At 42.6% G+C, this 18,899-nt stretch overlaps 1 protein-coding gene across 3 annotated transcripts in view; it reads right to left on the bottom strand.

Moving 5' to 3' along the window:
* ADGRL1 (adhesion G protein-coupled receptor L1) overlaps positions 1 to 17,876 on the bottom strand; it is a 141,535-nt gene extending 123,659 nt beyond the window's left edge. For 2 of the 3 annotated variants that reach the window (XM_087709723.1, XM_087709727.1), the window contains exon 1: positions 17,274 to 17,875. The gene's annotated coding sequence lies outside the window, so the exon portion shown is untranslated. Of the gene's footprint in view, positions 1 to 17,273 lie in introns of all 3 variants that reach the window. The other variant, XM_087709724.1, reaches the window with a different exon arrangement.
* Between the last annotated feature and the right edge of the window lie 1,023 nt (positions 17,877 to 18,899).

Genomic DNA, 18,899 nt, shown 5'->3' with positions numbered 1-18,899 from the left:
AAAAAAGAAACTGCTCTTTTAATGCAACTTTTAATGTAGCAGCATCTTTTTTTTTCAGGTTTGCATGGTAGCCTGGAAAAACAGCCAGTTGTGATGAATAACAAAGATGCTGTCTTCCCATAGAGTTCAATAATTTTTTTTTCTGAACCATTTTTGAAGCATGCAAAGCCCTATTTAATATTTAGGTAACATACAGCACCTACCGTAGTTAGTTCTGTGAGAAAAAGTAAGAACAATAGGTTGTTACTCATAAAAGCTCTCAATCTAATGAGGGCCCTTTTATCAGTAACTGAATGACAGCAATTGTATGTATGAGAATCTGTTTTGTGGAGGATGGCCTTCCAACCATGGCTTTTGCCAGAGATGCACTTTTTGCCTGCTGCTTTGTGTTAAAATGAAAGGAATGTGATTGCTGGGTGTTGTGATTCATCAGAAGTTGGATGGGAATAGGGAACTGGCAACTATAAATGACCCAATTGTCAATTGGTGCATAATATATAACATTGTCAACTTTATAAAGCAATGGAGCATATTTTTTTAATCATGTGTAATTCGATTCTCAGCTCTAATCATTAACCTTTGCAATCCCTTCCCCTTTATCTTATCTTATACTAGTTATTTATCCAACTGACTTGGGGCTATCCAAACCAAATTGTTCCTGCTATCAAAATCAGAATGAAACTTCAATTAAAGACTGTTTGTAAATCCTGTGAATGGGACCAGACTTCTTTTAACATTCTAATTAAGACCAGCCTTCAAGAAGCATACGGGTACCCTATAAGGTTGATAAGAATTGGGCATTTAAGCCAGGATAGCGCCATAATTTCTACCATCTCTTAATCATCACAAGAGGGCTAAAGGTCTGCCTTCAACACACAACTTTACACATGGATAGTCCAAGGCAAAATCACCCAAAATTTATGGGGCAAACACAGAAATGTAAGATCAGTGCATCACTACAGAGGCGTATCACCCTCTGACCATCCATGGGATAGGAAAATTGACAAATATATCAAACTGGCCAGTCTCCAGGTCTTCCCTTGTTTTCTGTCCCCTTATTCTTGTCCTTTACTCAATTTGCCACTCACTTTCAACAAACAAAATTGGAAGAGTTATGTAACCAGAAAATTAAGGGAGTTCTCACCCACTGGGTAGGGGAGACATAGCCAGATTAGAGGTGTGCTTATGGAGTGGAAAGAACTGATTAGGCTATCACAACTGGCACTGAGAAGAAGAAGAAAGAAACTTTCCCCTTTCTTGTCTTTTAAAAGAACTTACATGTCATTGTCATCTCCAACCCTATTAAAATATTTTATTCATCCAAATTAGTCCTCAGAATTTCCTCCTGCTGTGGAATATTACTTCACTAAAAGATTATTTCACTGGTGAGTGGGTTGGAAGAAATGACATCTCCCCCTCCCCTCCCTGTGCTTATGTCTCAGCAATGAATGATATTATTGACAGGAAGAGAGCGATCTTATTAAGAGTGACAAGATCGCAGATAGTTAGAAACACAGTGCAATAGACTCTTCCCAGAATTGCTCTCACTGACATCCAGTCAAATTCTAATGTGGAGAACAGCCAAACATAAGTTTCATTAACAGAGGTCAGGGCTTTTGCCCTGTATGCCGTCAAAGAGGCTGTTGCTGTTGCCCAAAAATGTAGAGCACATTGCACAACCCAAGTGTTCACACAACAGGGAGCTTCAATTCAGCCATTTCAAGAAAACAGAAGCCAGAGAACAGGCGAGCTTGCATCAAGTTGATCCATCTTCATGGCAGCATGTGCACCTTCTCCTTGAGAAAAATGTCACACGGACCAAATGAAGCTCAAGATCAGATCATAGCCAAGAGAAAACAGTTCTACAACACAAGGGCCTTCTTCTTTTTTAAATAATAATAAAGCAGAGCATCAACTAATAAAATAATAGGCCTATGAAAAGATGCCCAGCATCGTTTGTAGAAGAACAAAGAAAGGTATTTTCCTTCTTGCTCACATAATATTAGAATCTAAAAAGTCCAAGGGGGGGAAAAAAAGAAAGTTACACTTTTTCAAACTATGCATAATTCAATTGTGGGATTTGCTACCGCAAGATAATAGTGATGATCACCAACTTGGGACACCATTAAAAAGGGATTATTTAAACTCATGGAAGAGGTTCCTACTCATTAAAGCTGCCCACACTTCAAAAATGATTTGGAAGAATTGCTTCAGGCCTGGGATTAGTACAGCACCTTGGTGTGATTCAATAAAGCAGCCCAACTTTTTTTCCCCCCAGGCTTCTCCTGAAGCCTGGATAAATATATTAACCCTTTAAGAATTCTACTGGACTCTCTTTTTTTCCAGGCTTGTATGGAAGCCTGCAAGTATCAAGTTCGTTTAATGCATAAGAGAGAGGGGCAGTGTTTACCTGAGGTCAAAAGCACCTTTTCTGAATCATGTTCAATGCCCTACTCAGAGCCATCTCTCCGGACACGCCAGACGTCTCCCATTGCTCTTCTGGGTTCTGTCTTCACACCTGTGGGGGGCACAGGAAACTGGAAGAACAGCTCCTTGGCAAGCATGCACGCGCCAGGAAGCTGAGCTTCCGGTTTACAGTGTGCATATGCGCACTGGCCAGCTGGTTTTCACGCACACCTGTGCACCGGAAACCGGAAGACCAGCTTCCCGGCACGTGCATGCATGCCAGGGAAACTACTCTTCCGGTTTCCGATACTCCCCCGCAGGAATGTGTGCGTGCTCCCATATCCTAGAATATTATTTCCAGTATTTGAGACAGTATATTCCTCAGTGACAAATAGTTTGGTGTAGTGGTTTCAGGTACCAAGCTAGAAATTTGGAGTCTATGGGATCTAATGTCACCTTAGGCACAAAGCCACCTGGGTAGCCTTGGGCCAGTCCCTCTCTCTCAGCCCTAAGGAGGAGGCAAGGGCAAACCATTTCCCAAATCTTGTCCCAAAAGCTGCAGTGACTTGTCCAGTCACTTTAACAGGAATCAAGACTGACATGAAGAGACATACATATTCCTCAGTACCGTTTTGCTAGGAAACACAGGTGGGAACATGCTATTATGCTCATGCCCTATTTATGGTATTCATATTATGGACTAGAAAAGAACTGAATAACAAATCCCTCAAGCGATGTCTTGCTCCCAAATGGAGGGAGTCAGCACCCCATGGCACTACATTGAGGAGGAAGGGGAGACTGCTGGTGGTAGGCTTGTAACAAGCTGGTTTTGTTCTGTGTATGCATGCAGTCATGCATATATTGCTGTATCCCCACCTTCTTCCTGCTGTTTGGACACCAGGCAAAATCAGGGGGATGTAGTAGCTCCACCTCTTGCACTACCACCACCCCCTGGCTTTCTAAGGCTTTTTCATTTGTATGCTTGCTCAACCCCTGCATTCCCTTTGTGATAGAAGAGGTAGCCACCAGTGCTTGCTAAAAGCAAGAAAGTATCTTGGGGAAGAAAATGGGATTATTATTCTGTCACCCAGCAGCAAGACATAATGTCACATCCTGCCGTGCAATTAAGCTCTTAATCTTTTGAAGTCTGAGTGATCATGACTAGTAGCCATCTCCAATTCCGTTGCTACTCTATCAGATGTTCTTGTAATCACACAATTCATCCATAGGGTAGCAAATGAAGGGTAGGAGCCCATGTGTGGGAGTTTCCTTTCAGAAAATAGTATGCACGTATGTGTCTTTCAGTGAGATGTGGCTACATATTTAGGAGACTCAGTGTTATACTGCAGCAAAAATATATATATAGGAAAGGCAGTTCAGAATGACTTACGGTATCTGCTATGACTTGTCCGTGATCCCAGCAGATGTATATATTTTAGCAGTAATTGCTTGACCACATATTTTATATGAGTGATTTGATGTACATTCTGAAGTTTAACTCTCTATCTTAAGACAGAGATTTTTATGAAAAAAATTAAAGATGAACAAATTACCAATAGGACTGATAAAACTAAGACTAGCTCCAAAAAGTATGCAAGCAGAAAGTTATGTATCTTAAGCCAAATGGTCCATTTATTTCTCGCCTGATCCTAAATGAAATCATATTATTTGTGGCATGCAATACATTATCATTTTAGGAGTTTGCAGGATTGCCACATTCGAGCATGATACTAAGACCTAAACCATGATTTACAAATCACAGTGGTTGGAATCATACATCTAAACTGTAACCGCAATATGTTTTAATGGAGATATCTCTATCATTTAGGGTCAGGAAGAATATTTTGAATTTTGACAGCAAAACTATTTAGCAGAAGTCTCAGAAAATAGTAACCCTGGAATGTGTGGCAAATTACAAAACATTAATTTATCAGAATGCAATTCAAGCACTGGGCTGCAAACATCTAGGGCCCACAGCAGTGGTGGGATTCAACATTTTTTACTACTGGTGCTGTGGGCATGGCTTGGTGGGTGTGGCAGGGGAAGGATACTGCAAAATCCCCATTCCCTCCTCACTCCTGGGGGAAGATTACTGCAAAATCCCCATTCCCTCCTCATTCCTGGGGGAAGATTACTGCAAAATCCCCATTCCCTCCTCATTCCTGGGGGAAGATTACTGCAAAATCCCCATTCCCTCTCCACCCCACCCCACTAACCTGCTTTCCAGCTCCATTCTCCTGTTCAGGGCAACAAAAGAAGATCAGCTGGGAGGCAGCAGGGGCCGAACTACTCAAAATTTCCACTACCGGTTCTCCAGAACCTTTCAGAACTGGCTGAATACCACCTCTGACCCACAGTCACTGTTGTGTCCATTTACATTTGAGACCAATGCTTCAGTTAAAGTTACTTTCACATTTTTTAAAATTAAATTAAGGAATTTTAAAATAAATACATTTCAGTAAAGTGAGAGTGAATACCCAGAGGATGATCATCTGTGAATTCAGTCCATGGATTTCCAAGCTCTAAGACCCAGCCTTTTCTCATTACCTACTATTTGATCTTTGAACTAGAGATGCCTCGGATTAAAGCTGTGTCCTTCTGCGTCAAAAATATGGGATTCCATCTTCCTTTCTCTTCCTCTCATACTAATAATTGATATTGATTGCCAAAATAGATTGCTGTGCAGCATTTTACACTTTTTGTTTCAGATAGCTTGCACTAAAATGTATCATTCAAGTTTCTTTCCATGCAGCTATATTAGGACAAACCAGTTGTTCTGGAAGATATGGATGGCGTACTGTGCTTAAATATAATTATCACATGGTATAATCCAAACAGTGTGCCTAAGAACAATTCAATATGGAAAGTGGCATTACTAATTAAAAAGTAAGAACAGTTACGGTAAACTAAAGCTACTGCCACAAAGAAGATAGACATTACATTGAAAAAGGCTGAGGTTTCCTGAAAGCCAAGGCTCTTCTGAGAGAAGGTTAGTAGTAGGAGGTAGAAGGGGTTATTAAAACAAAGCTTTAATAAAGTTCCTCTTCTCTTTCTCTCTGAGCCTATTCAGTCCCGTCTGCAAGGTGTGTTGAGATCCCCTGGTGACAGGCAGCCAGGAGATAATTAATGCTCATTAATCTCCATAGCTCCTGCAGGGACCATTCCTGGGAACACTTAGTCAATGTTTACAGTTTGGCTTTACAGTTTTCAGTCAATGACCCTCATAGTATCACACGTAAGAGCGGAATGAAACAAATGTAAGAGGCTCTATTCCATTGACTGTAGAGCAATGGAGCTGAATGTCAAGGATCCTGGGTCCTATTCAAGATCCCCTATGGTACCAAGTATCGGAAGAAACAAGAATGTTTTTATCATTATGGAAAAGCAACTTTGAACGTAATGGGCCCATCCCCTCTGGAAGCCCACCACTTTCATTTCCTGAAAAAGAACTCAGAGGAAGATATTTTAAACTACTCTTCCCACAACCATTTACTGATTATCATGCTAGCTGGAGGTAATGAGAGTTGAAATCTGAAACAGCTTGGGATCACCAGCTTGCCAGTTCCTGGATTAAGCTCTGAAGGACTATTTAACTGAATTGCTATTTGTCAGAGAGGTATAGAGTTGGCTTTTGAGCCCTATATCATTTTCTTCATCATCATCAAAATTTCCAAGCAGGAATTTCAGCAAAGAAAGACCTCTCCTCTTTCCCCCTGCAGGAATGTGTTGCTTTGGACAAAAGCTTGGGTTGAACTTTTCCCAAACACTCCAGGTCTTTGATCCGATTAACCTAGAATGCTTCTCCCCAACTTGGCTGTCACCATTTACCACACAGTCACATCACTGTCCATTTATCAATTAACTGCTGCCTTATCAGAAAACTGAATGGGAACTATGGGTGGGGAAAGTGCTAAGAAAAAGAGAGAGTGGATTGGAAGGAAGGTAGGAAAAGGGGGTGGGGAAAAGATGTATGTTGTTTAATGTGAATGGAAAATAACCATTTCGTGTTTCTGCAGAAATAACAGTCATGTTGAGCATATAACTGCCAATACAGCTAACATCTATCTTGGTCTTGATTTATATATTTAGAACAATATATGTGTCATCATCAGCCATTCAGTTGTCTGCAGTGGTGGGATTCAAATAATTTAACAACCAGTTCTATGCCCTAATGATTTCTTCCAACAACCAGTTCACCAAACTGCTCAGAAAGTTCACAATTGGTTCTCCCAAAGTGGTGCGAACTGGCTGAATTCCACCACTGGTTGTGTCCGACCTTCAGTTACTCTATGGATCAGAACTCTCCATGCCTCTTTCTCTTGCACTGCCTTCTTCAAGGTAAGCATGAAGTCAAATTGGCAACATTTTCTCCCCACACAGCCCCCTAACAGTGGGACAGAGGGGCACAGATGTTATGTCTACTTTTTATTATTTATATATTAAAATACACTGAGCAATTTTCATAAGAGAAAATGTATTGTGTATGGAGACGATTCACATCCACAGTGCCAACTCTGTACATGCATCCAGATCAAATTCTTCTTGAAGCAAAAATGGAAAGAACATATTGAATTATACGACTTCTCTAAGAAAGGTTGTTGCAATAAACCAGAATCTCCCCTAAAAGAATGAATAACTCCAAGTAGAATTCATGCTGGATCAGAAGCACAAAACTTTCTACAAAGGAACAGTTTATATATCCACCCACCACTCCACCCACATAAAACAAATACAAAATAAATAAGCTGCAGATATGGGTAAGAGTGGGAGGCAAAAATTAGGACATGGGTTTATTCTTCCTATCATCTTTTGTCTTTCACATTTTTTTTACTTTCAATACTTATGCATGAAGAGCTCTGGCAAGTACCTGTTTTCAGTATCAAAAGAAATTGCTCATGAACACTGCTCAGTTTTATTTTGGAGAAACAAATGCAACCAGCTACACTTAATGTGATCAGCAGAAGAGGCTATTTTTTAAAAAAGATACCCAGACTCTAAAAGTGGATTAAAATCTTACATTGTAGTGAACATTTAGCAATTTCAGAAAAATAAAACTGCCTGTTCCTATAAAAGAGTCACTGAGCAAATTCCTCTGCTTTATAATTTAGTTTCAGATGGGGAACAGTCCTCATATAATAGGCTCTCTCCCCATTTGCACTTAATCAAGATGCAATCATGTCCTGATAACACCAATTTTCTCCCAGCATTGCCCTTATCTTGTTCCTAGCCTTTAACGGAGACAACTTTTCATTGCCCCTAGCTCTATTGATCTAAAATGCCAAGGTGGCGCAGTGGTTAAAATGCAGCACTGCAGGCTACTGCTAGATCAGCAGGTCAGCGGTTCAAATCTCACCGGCTCAGGGTTGACTCAGCCTTCCATCCTTCCGAGGTGGGTAAAATGAGGACCCAGATTGTTGGGGGCAATATGCTGACTCTCTGTAAACCGCTTAGAGAGGCCTGAAGGCCTATGAAGCGGTATATAAGTCTACTGCTATTGCTATTTTTCCCCTTGTTCTAACATATCCCAGCAATAACATCAAGGTGTTCCTCATCTCACTACTTCTCTTTTTTTTTTTTTTTTGCACCAACTTCTCTCCAGGTATCTGACAAGATAAAGGAGAGAAGAGCCACAACTCTGCTATTTAGTTAGAGGAAGAAGGGAGGCAGTGTTTGTTCTAATTTGCTTTAACTGATATACCTTTTACCTTCAGATGCAGCAGCCCCATTTTTCTTCATTACACTGTTCAGAAAATTTTTGTGGCTGATCTGCCAGGTCTCCTGTATTTGACACCTTCAATCATTTCTTTCCCTCTCCTAGCCTCACTTCCGGTGAAGTAAGAGAGTGGTTCTCTATGCTTGGCTTCACATTTCCTGAACTCCAGGACCATGTAAGTAGTTACAAAATCTATAGCTCCCAAAATGTGGGGCTATTTCTGTCCTGGCGTCTTTGCATAATACATTTGCTTCATATTCATTTAAGTTGAGAAATGCCACTCGGTTCCTGCTGCAATGTTAGTTGGTGGTTTTCCTCATTAGCTGGTGATGTGTTGAAAAAGGATGGCAGCAAAACCAAGAAGAGAAAACCAAATCACTTGCCCATAATAAGTGCCACATTCCACCATGAGGACATTATTTGGCATTGACTCAAAACCAATGCAATAGGCAGGACAGGGATTGGCAATGGGTATAATAAATGTTATGGGCAGCATTTATCAGCATGTTCGTTGACTCAAAGATGAGTGGATAATGCTTTAACTCAATAGGGAGGAAAAATCTATCTTTTTATTCTTATTATCACCCCAAACTCAAGTTCCAACAAGATCTTCCAGAAACAGAATTACCGCCATGACTTCCCCATTAGCCAGCATTGCCACTGTATAAAAGATAGGAGCAAACCTCAAGCTTCCCTCCACACTATGCTTTGGCAGCCAACTTGATCAACTGATTAAACACCTTGCAAAGCTACACAGCTGAGGATACAAAAAGGACAAGAAGTGGAAAATAATGTAAATGCCGAGACATACTTTTGTCAGCTGCTAGAGTGTGCAGGACAAGGACCTTGCCTACCTCAGTGGATTGCCTCTATATAGAGCACTTTTTGTACTACTGAAACAGAAGCAACAGCTAAAAGGATAGGTGAAATTAGGACTAAAAGCAATCTCATAGTACAGAGTCACTGTGGGGGACCGTAAGATCTTCTACAGGGTGAGAATTAAGGTTGGGGTCTTGATATATGAAAAAGTGCAAGAATCAAAATGTGGAACAATATTAGAGCACTAGGAGTGGGAGCTTTCACTTTTAAAAATCAGGAGCCAAAACTAATGGAAACACAAAGCCCCAAGGGTTAATAGGAATAATAATGATTGAGAAAGCGGTGTGAGTTTATGCATATCAAGCAAGGTGCCTAAATGAATATAGATCATGATCTACATTCACAAGTGTGGAGATATCATTGTTAATTAGCCGCACTCATAATGGACTCTTTTATTCTGTCTGTCGGTAAACAAAAACCTAACCCATTCTCAAGGGAAGTCAGAATATGGCTTGGCATTTTTTACAACAAGGATATTTTAACCATGATGTTCAGTGTGCTAGAAATAGCCTAAGTCAGGCCATGAATTTTGGGACCGTCTACTACTTACACTTGCCAAATAGTCTAAAGAATTACCTTTGGATGTACCTTTGGAGTAGAGTTCACCTTCCCTTATTCCATTTCTTTCAAGCTAAAAGCTTCATTTTTTTCTAGTTTCTGGGACAGGGACAACCATAAACTGATTGTAAATCTACTCCTAGCTCTAAGCAATTTACAAGAGTTTCTGATTTCCAATTGTCATACATTAACAGCAAAGAGGTTTTCTTTACACATATCTTAAATTAGGCTTCTGAAAGAGAAAGCCTGGGAGAAAGCCATAAGTGGATTTTTGTCATGGACTTGAAAGCATTCTGCTCTTAATTGTCAATGCATGTCTATCCTTTTGAACACTTTTTTTAATACATGTTCTTCAGGATTCTTTGGGGTTCCAGTAACATAAATAAATATAGATTCCAGTTTTGCTCTTGGGGAATCTTTTACAACTCTCTTCCCCTTAAATAAAGTTTCCCTCAGATTCCGAATCCAGATCTTGGCTATTCAACACTTGCTTTCTTTTCAGTTTTCACCAATATTCTATCAATCACTTATCATTAGAGTCTGCACAACTTCAATTTCAACTGTGCTGAGCTAGGTGTGCTTCTAAACACCAGACAAGAAGCCATTTTAATTTTGTATGCATGACAGTCATCTCATGCAAGCGAACACTGATAAGTTTATTTTCTCCTTCTTCTTAAAGTAATAACCATCCTCTTGTTAAAAAATAATCATTTGACTTGAGATAATTTTATGGTTTACCCGAAGGGATGCACAGAGTGTGGAATAGGTATAGTTGACTAATTGACAATGTACATGAGTTAGCAGTTAGCAAATGAGGTATATGACTTACAACAATATGGTTTGTTAATCAAGGGTGTTTTTATATACATAGACCAAAAAGGGGATATTATGATTCTATAAGTCTATATAAGTCTACACTGATGTTGCAAAAGTTAAAAGTTCTTACATAGAACTGAAAGTCATATCAAAGCCTTATTAAGCTCAATAACCTTGCACTCGGGATACATATGGTATTAGAAGTACCAATATGGCAAGATACAAACATTAAATTAAAAAAAAAATCATTGATCAGTAATTGGTGAAATATCCAGTGAGGATACAGATAAACCACAGAAGGGTAGTTGAGGGCCTTGGATTACAACTCTTATCAGCACCAACCAGCTGATAGGTTAGTGGTAGTAGACATCATGGTTGGGAGGATATTATAGTGATTGTTTAGGGATGTTCTGATGTTCTCAAAGCCAATATAATGGATAAGTGTTTCCACTTTCCCAATCTGCAAGATTTTAAGAGGGTGCTACCAAGGTTTCAAGAAGCAGAAGACTAAGCATAGGGCTAGAGAAGATTAAAGGCAGCAAGCACAGAAGAGATGCAGGCTGTCAGGATAAAGCCTGAATTTTCATGGATCAGCCACAAAGATGGACAACTTAGCTCATACACAGGTACAACATTTTAACGATGTAAAATGAGAACAAGCAGAAGGGACTTTTCAATGAAGAATATAAATTCATTGTACAGGCATACCTTGTTTTATTGCACTTTGCTTTACCACACTGCCCAGATATTGTATTTTTTTAAACAAGACCTCCACCAGCAAAAAGATAATGATTTGCTAAAGACTCAGACGATGATAAGTACTTTTAGCAATAAAATATATATTTTTAATTAAGGTAGGCAGATTGGGTATTTTTTAGATATAATGCTATTGCGCACTTTAATAGACTACAGTATACTGTAAACATAACTTTTACATGCATTGGGAAATCCAACAATTCGTGTGAGTTGCTTTCTCTGATATTCAGTTTATTGCAGTGATCTGGTATATCTCCCAAGTTAGGCCTGTAATGTTTTATAGTACTTAGAACTATTACTACAAATAATAGAATGGTCAAAGGGGCATGTCAAGATGCCAAAATTCTATGGTTGGATGATTTATCACACCAGCTCAGAGTATGCCTGAAATTTAGACAGCCTTGGTTCTAATCAACTTTCTAGGTAATTTAGTAGTCCCTTAGGAGGGCTTGAATATCAATCAGGAAAGAATTATACCCTTTCTATGAAAAGTAAAAATCCTCCATGGAAATTTGACACTGCCTAAGCATTTTACAGTGAAAGGTGATAGCTTTTCAGCATGTGCACACAAGGAAACATGACTATATGCTGGAAAAGAAAAACAGCATGAGGTTTGAGAAGGTCCTGGACAGAAGAAGCCCTCGGACAGACCCTGTCTCCTACCAGAAACAGCTAACCTGGTTTCCCTGGCTTAGTAATAAGCAACTCATAGGTATCATCAGCTATGAAGAGACAGTGATAGTCTAAATTGTAAGTTTAGCCACCATTTTCCATAGTGCCTTCACTGCAGTACCTCTACGGGTATTGTTGGAAATCAAAACAATGGATCCTGGCTATTTTTAATATCGTTTTGAAATATTTCAATGTTATTTCTCCCAGATTTATTTGTTTGTATGCCACCTTTATTCATTTTTACAAAGAACTCAAGGTGGCAAACATATCCAGTACACAATCCTCCTCCTATTTTCACCACAACAACTCTGTGTGTGTGTGTGTGTGTGTGTGTGTGAGAGAGAGAGAGAGAGAGAGAGAGAGAGAGAGAGAGAGAGAGAGAGAGAGAGAGAGAGAGAGAGAGAGAGAGAGAGAGAGAGAGAGAGAGAGAGAGAGAGAGAGAGAGAGAGAGAGAGAGAGAGAGAGAGAGAGAGAGAGAGAGAGAGAGGCCCAAGGCCACCCAGCTGGCTTTCATGAGACTAGAACTCATGGTCTCCTACTTTCTAGCCTTCTGCCTTAACCACTAGACCAAACTGGGGTTGCAGCAGTTCTCTAATAATGACACTGGCTCCATTGAAGGATTCTGGTATGGGAGACAGGCACAGGGGTTTGTTCATTAACACAATGCTTGAAATGATAAAGGGAATAAAAGCAATGGAACAGAATCTAAGAATCTGCTTCACCTCAAACAGCATCCAGCTGACTGCCCTCCCCTAATCATCCTCAACATATTGTTTAAAATCCCTACAGAGTTACTAAGACTGGGCATCCCATCAAAGAAGATAATATAACAAAAGAGGAAGTATGTGTACATGTGAGAATACACAGGCATAATTATGTATAAGAGAATAGGGTTGCATTCACCATACAGGCAGAGATGGATGTTCAGAGCACAGATGACAGAACACTAATATATTCAGCACTACACAGGGAGCCTCTAGGGATGTACGCATCCCCTCCCTCAAAGAAGGAACAGGTAACACAGCTTGAGATATCTATTTCTTGACTTCTTAAATACAGAATTTTTAAACAAATCCTGTATATATAAAGTAAGAGAAGGTCTCTCTCCCTCTCTCTCTCTCTCTTTTCCCCCCCCCCTCTCTCTCTCTCTCTCTCTCTCTCACACACACACACACACACACACACACACACACACACACACACACGGAGGGAGGGGGGAGAGGGAGGGAGGGAGGGGAGAGAGGGGGAAGAGAAATTACTTCTTATGCTTGATCATGTGGGATCCAAATTTCAACAGAATTCAGCCATTTGCAAGCTATTGAGTGCTTTCCAAAGGAAATGGGAAGGCAGTTGGGTACATAACTAAGGACTTGTGATACATGCTAACTATTAGGTTTGACTGGGGGAACATTTTAAAATGCATTCTCCCTCCCTCCTTCTCCCTCCCCTCTCTGTCTCTCTCTCACATACACACACAGAGGGATGGAGGGAAGGGAGAGAGAGGGAGAATACATTTTAAAATGTTTCCCCAGTCAAACCTAGTGGTTAGCTTGCATCACAAGTCCTTGGTTAATGTACCCAACTGCCTTCCCATTTCCTTTGGAAAGCACTCAATAGCTTGCAAATGGCTGAATTCTGTTGAAATCTGGATCCCACATCATCAAGCACAAGAAAGGATTTTTCTAGTCGTTAGTGGTTCTGGGTACAAATGGACATGGATACAGACATCCAAGACAACCCCTGAACTTAGGAGCTGCTGATATATCTAAAGCAAGGTTGCCTCTATGCTGAAAGGTGTTGATTTAGATCTGATTGAAAAGCTTTTTGCTCACAGGCATTTTTTTTCTGTTGCTGGTCAATTTCAGAAGACAGGGTTCTTTAAAAAAAAAAAAAAGGATCCCAGCTCCAGGCAAACGTCATAGGCTCATATAAGTGAAGAATCTGCCACAGAATGTGAATGTACCACAAGAGCCACAGCACAAATATGTTTGGCAAAAGGATGCATACTTCCAGCTGGTGTTAAGCAGCATAGCGCCCCTGCGTTCAAAGAGAATAATGCCAATTTACATCCATCCACCAGGAAATCCATCTTTATTGATTCATGGAAAATGAAACCAAGCTAGGGGTCTTGATCCATTTGCACAAAACTCCTAAGAATTGCTTGCAAAACTCCTAAGCTTGCTTATGCCGTAAATGTTCCATAGGCGTAACAAATCTGGAGGTGTGCAGCCCAAAAATAAGAAAGCAGATGCACTTGTTTGGAGGAAGATTGTGTGTGTGTATGTGGGTGTGTAATGTATATGTATATGCATATGATGTATATGTTTATATGCTGTTTATGTGTATGTACACAAACACACACACCCATATCAGATTCTGCCCTCATCATTGCATGGTACTGGAATGGAACCATGAGTTAATTCACCGAGGAAGGAATGGCTGCATTTTTTTAGCTGGTACAAACACATCCAGAGTGTCCCAATACCACATTTTACTGCTGTGGTTTACCCGAAAGATTTAACATGAAAGATTGTATGTTCTTTTCAATAAAATTGCACGGAATTCATGGTTGTAATTAATGAACACTGTTTGAGCAGTGTGATGTTAATTCTGAATAACCACAATTGTGTGAAACACATCCAATTTTCAGAGAAGAACTTCCAGGAAGAACTTCCTGGGCACCCAGTTATTAAACTGAATGGCAGATCCAAAGACAACAGTATTCAGTAGCAGTAGATTCAATAGTAATGGATCCCGGAAGGTTTGTTCCCCAAAATCTTTGTAATCCTATTAAACAGATGATATTCCTGTCTCAGCACTGAGACCATAAAACCATTGTTATTCTTGTTGTAGAAAAAAAGAATAGGTTTAAATTCTCATTGTTTATAGTATCCTGCCTTTAGTTTTGCTGCTGCAGAGATTCTCTGAAGCTGTTAAAGCCACACTGGCTTAGCTCTGCCTTCTCCTCCCCCTACCTTGCAAAAATGCTCCAACAGGAATGGACTGGTGCCCCACTTTTCCAAGACAACACCCCCTCAAGCCTAGATGGGTGGGTACTGGGTACGAACTGATGTATCAAAAAGGTGGTAAAGATGCTCTACCTTATCTTTCATGAGTCTTCTAAGCAATAGGAGCAAACATGGGCATCAGGGTTAGGCTGGACAGGCAGAGGAGAGAAGGGAGCTCTATAGAGAAGATTCAAGGGAGAATTGAAGATATTTAACAGAAGATGTTCTTCTTATCCCTTTTATCTTATCTCCCCAACTTGGAGATTTCAGAAAAAGCAAGGCCAGCTTCTGCTTCTTGGTGCCAACTTTCCCTTTTAATATATATTAAATATTTCCCAAAGAACTATTGTTTGACATCTTTCAGTTTCCTCACCTTTGCCAAGCAAGCCAATGCTGAGAAAAGGCATTTATGGTTCACAAGTTGAGGGGAGGGGGGATTATTCAATTGCCACAGAAAGCAGAAACCTACCAGAGGAAACTGGGGGAGAGGTTTATGCATAATAAATTTGGAGAGGGAGGAGAAGGCAGCTTGATTTCTAACCATTTCTTTTTCTGAGCTTGTTTCCCCTCTATCTACATTTCTTTCAGTTTATTGACATTTGTATTCCCCCTTAGCATTTACCAATCATTCTAGCTAATCCCTCCTAAACATAGAAACTCACACAGCCCCTTTTTCCAGTCATTTCATTTTCCAACACTTAAAAAAACATTAATAATTACAACTACACAGACTATATTCACCGAATTAGGGAAGAACTCGGGGCACCGTAAAACTGAATCTATTCCCCCCCTTCTATCTCTCAGCCCCTGCAAAGAATTTTAAATCAAACTGTGTTGCAGCAATCAATCTACCATCTCTGTCAACCTAATTTTGGGAATAATGATGGGGGAAAGGGGGGGGCAGAGATAATTTGATCCCATCTCCACTCCCATCCTAAAATCAAGTGCAAGTCTAATAATCATGGTTGTCAGCTAATTGAGGAGAGGGGGATGGGGGAGAATAGACTTGAATGGATGCAATAATTTCAATCCAAGTTTCTTCTAGACAGCCCACCTGCCCCCCATCCATTCTTTGCCAGCCTTCCTTTCTTATGGGGCAGAGACAATCAGGAGATATTATACAAGATACCAAAATGTGTCTCTGTGTGTGTGTGTGTGCGCGCACGCGTGTGGCACTCACATCCACCATTCACTGAAAACCTTTCTGTGGACAGATCAAGATCAGGCCCCACTGCTACGGAATTAGATTCACGGCCATATTTTCAGCTCCAGGGACCCTTTGGCGGCCATAAGGGAGCTGCTTAGGGAAGGCCTGGCCTAAGGTGAAGTAAGGGGCACACATCCACTTACCCCTAGAGAAATGTATTGAGGGTGGGGTAGGCACCGAGGGGAGTGGATGGCACAGCTCCAGACCCATCACAACAAACCCATTTCTCTCCCCCTCCCGGCATTCTCAATTAACCATTCTGCCTGCATCCTCCTCCTCCTCCTCCCCATCTTGAAACTGTACTTGGGGGGGGGGGAGAGAATTCGCGCGCGCTTGCATATAGACACGTATCAGAGAAATTTGGGGCGGGGGATAATTACAAGAAACGGACCGTTGCCGCGATGATAAACCAGGTTCCGGGTCCCCCTTTCTCCCCCTCCTGCAGCAAAATGAGCCCGGAGACGGGCTGCGGGAAAGAGAAGAATAAGACTAGAGGGAAAAAAAGATCGCCAGAAACTGCCCTACCCTCCTCTTTGTGCATTACGGTATTTTGACGGCAATTTCCTTTCCTCCCCCCTCCCCCCCAACATATATACAAAATCGAGGGGGAGGAAATACCGCAGTACCGGCGACGAGGAGCAGGATAATTTAAAAAAAAAAATTTTTTTTTTGCAGAGGGCTTTGTCTTGGGCATCACGGAAGGTAGGCGGCCGCCTCACCCGTAGGCGAAAAGGACCCTCACTTGCACCCCCCCCCCGACTAGATCGCAAATCTCCAGAGAAAATGAAGGGGGGGAGGTGAGATAGAAGGAAGGTGGGAGGAAATGGTCCCTTCCTCCCAGCTTCATAGTTCAGTCAGCAGCACCCCCCCTTTCAAGTCTCACGGCGCAAAGCAAGCCAGTTCATGAGAGACGCTTATCAAACCACCAGGTCCAAAAGGGGGGAGGGAGGGCGGCAGAGAGAGCAAGAAGAAAGCTCAGGTAACGATGCCGATAATATCCCATTTTCTCCCCCATAATAACAATCATCACCACCACCATCATCTTGCCAAACACTACCAGCGCCCTCTTGCAAATAGACTCGCCATCTATCCGACTTCTCCAGGTGTCCGAGGCCAATAGAGTCACTGATGAATGGGAGGGGAGCGGGAAAGAGAGAGAGCGCCGTTCAATTTCCACCAACACACCAACCCCGCGGGCAAACACCCCCAACCCCCCACACACATACACCCCCGCGAAAGCGAGCCTCCCTCTCCTTACCTTCTGCGTTCCAGTCCTCTCGGGTTCCTCCATTCAGAGATCTCTAATCCATCCCTGCCTCCGGAATGGCAGGGCTCGAGCCCCCCGCAGATATTAGGAAACACGAGGCAATCGGATGCGTGATCTCGATCTTCTTCCGATCGCTCCCCCTTGGGGCGTCAATTTCAGAGAAGCTGGGGGGGAGGGAGGGAGGGCGAGCGCACACACACACACACTGAGAACGACGCGTCCGGATTTCGGATTGTTTTTACCCCCGGTGGGCCGGCGAGTTAAATGGGGCGGGCAAGAAAGAAAGAAAGAGAAGGGGGCGTCTCTTATCAATCGACTATGTCCCTAATTTTTTTTTATGTTGTTGTTTGTTTGCAGCCGCCCCCTCGGAAAAATAGCAGATGGGAGGAAGAGATGGGGGGGGAGAGGAGGGAGGACGAGAAGGACCAAATCAAAGCCCTCCTTCCACCGAGGAGATGTCACTGGCGGACGCCTCCACAAGGCGATGCCCCTCGCCTAGCTTTGCCAAAGGGAATCTTGAAATATAGCCATCCGTACGAAGCAGTCTGGGCATTTTGAAGCCGGCGGAGGCAAACGGACCAAGATCCACCTTCCCCCCCGTCACACACACTCACTCGCGCGAGCGCAGGGCGACGGCGACGGGGTGGGGGCTCCGTCTGCCTGCCTGTCTCTCCTCTGCTCCCCCGCCGCGGTGCACACAGAAAAGCACGCGCGCGCTCCCCACCAGCAACCCCACCGCCAGGAGATCTGGGGAGGAGGAAGGGGGGGGCTTAGGGCTCTAAGGCGGCCGGGCACAGCTCTGGCCTCCCCCCTGTGTCTCCCCGTGGAGTGAGCGCTCCAGCTGCCCCGCTGCCTTCCCCCAGGCAAAAACGCGCTCTTCCCCGCTTTCTCTTCTTGCGGTGGACGCCCCCTCCCGGCGGACCCGCTCGGGCAAGGCGAGAGGGGGAAGTGGATGCAAAAAAAAAAGGGAAGGTGACTGAAAGGGTGGGGGAGAAAGAGGGAGCGGGAGGGGGGTTCCTAGGCCGGAGGCGATCGACGGCAGCGAGCGGATCCCTCAAGAGCCCCTGCGCGAGACCCTCAGCCACAGAGCCCGGGAACTACTAGCCGGGGTGCTTGACGGAGAAGCGAACGGTTCGCTCTCTGCTCCCCGAGGACCGGGAGGCAACGGCGAGCCAGCCAGCGCTATTCGGAGATAGGAAGGCGGGAGGGAAAAATCGGAGCGGATTCCAGAAGTGACGGGTACACCCGGGAGGCGTTGACAATTACATCCGCGTAGGAAAGAAAACGCGGGACGGAGTTTCGAAAGGGAACGGGGAAGAGAGAAATTTAGTCTGGGAAGAAGGAATATCTTGGATGGATCTGCACTGCAGACGTGTAAGGAAGCTTAAGTTGAAGGATTTGAATAAAATGGGGAGCAAGGGAATGTTTCAGATGAAGCTGCAGGTGGGTATTAGGCAGGACCTTATGTAAGGTCTTGGAAAATTGATAACAAGAGGAGGAAGAACTGCACTATAAAACATCAGGTATCAGTGAAGAAAAAGAGACACAAATATGAGCGGACTTATAGGAAACATATTTCTCCATGTAGCCTTCCCAAATGGCTGTTTTTCAGATTTG

The sequence above is a fragment of the Thamnophis sirtalis genome, unplaced genomic scaffold (assembly GCF_051295495.1).
Source record: "Thamnophis sirtalis isolate CommonGarterSnake01/CBP01778 unplaced genomic scaffold, rThaSir2_p1.2 scaffold_3, whole genome shotgun sequence".
Classification (NCBI taxonomy): Eukaryota; Metazoa; Chordata; class Lepidosauria; order Squamata; family Natricidae; genus Thamnophis; species Thamnophis sirtalis.
This window is presented reverse-complemented; position numbering and strand designations above follow the sequence as displayed.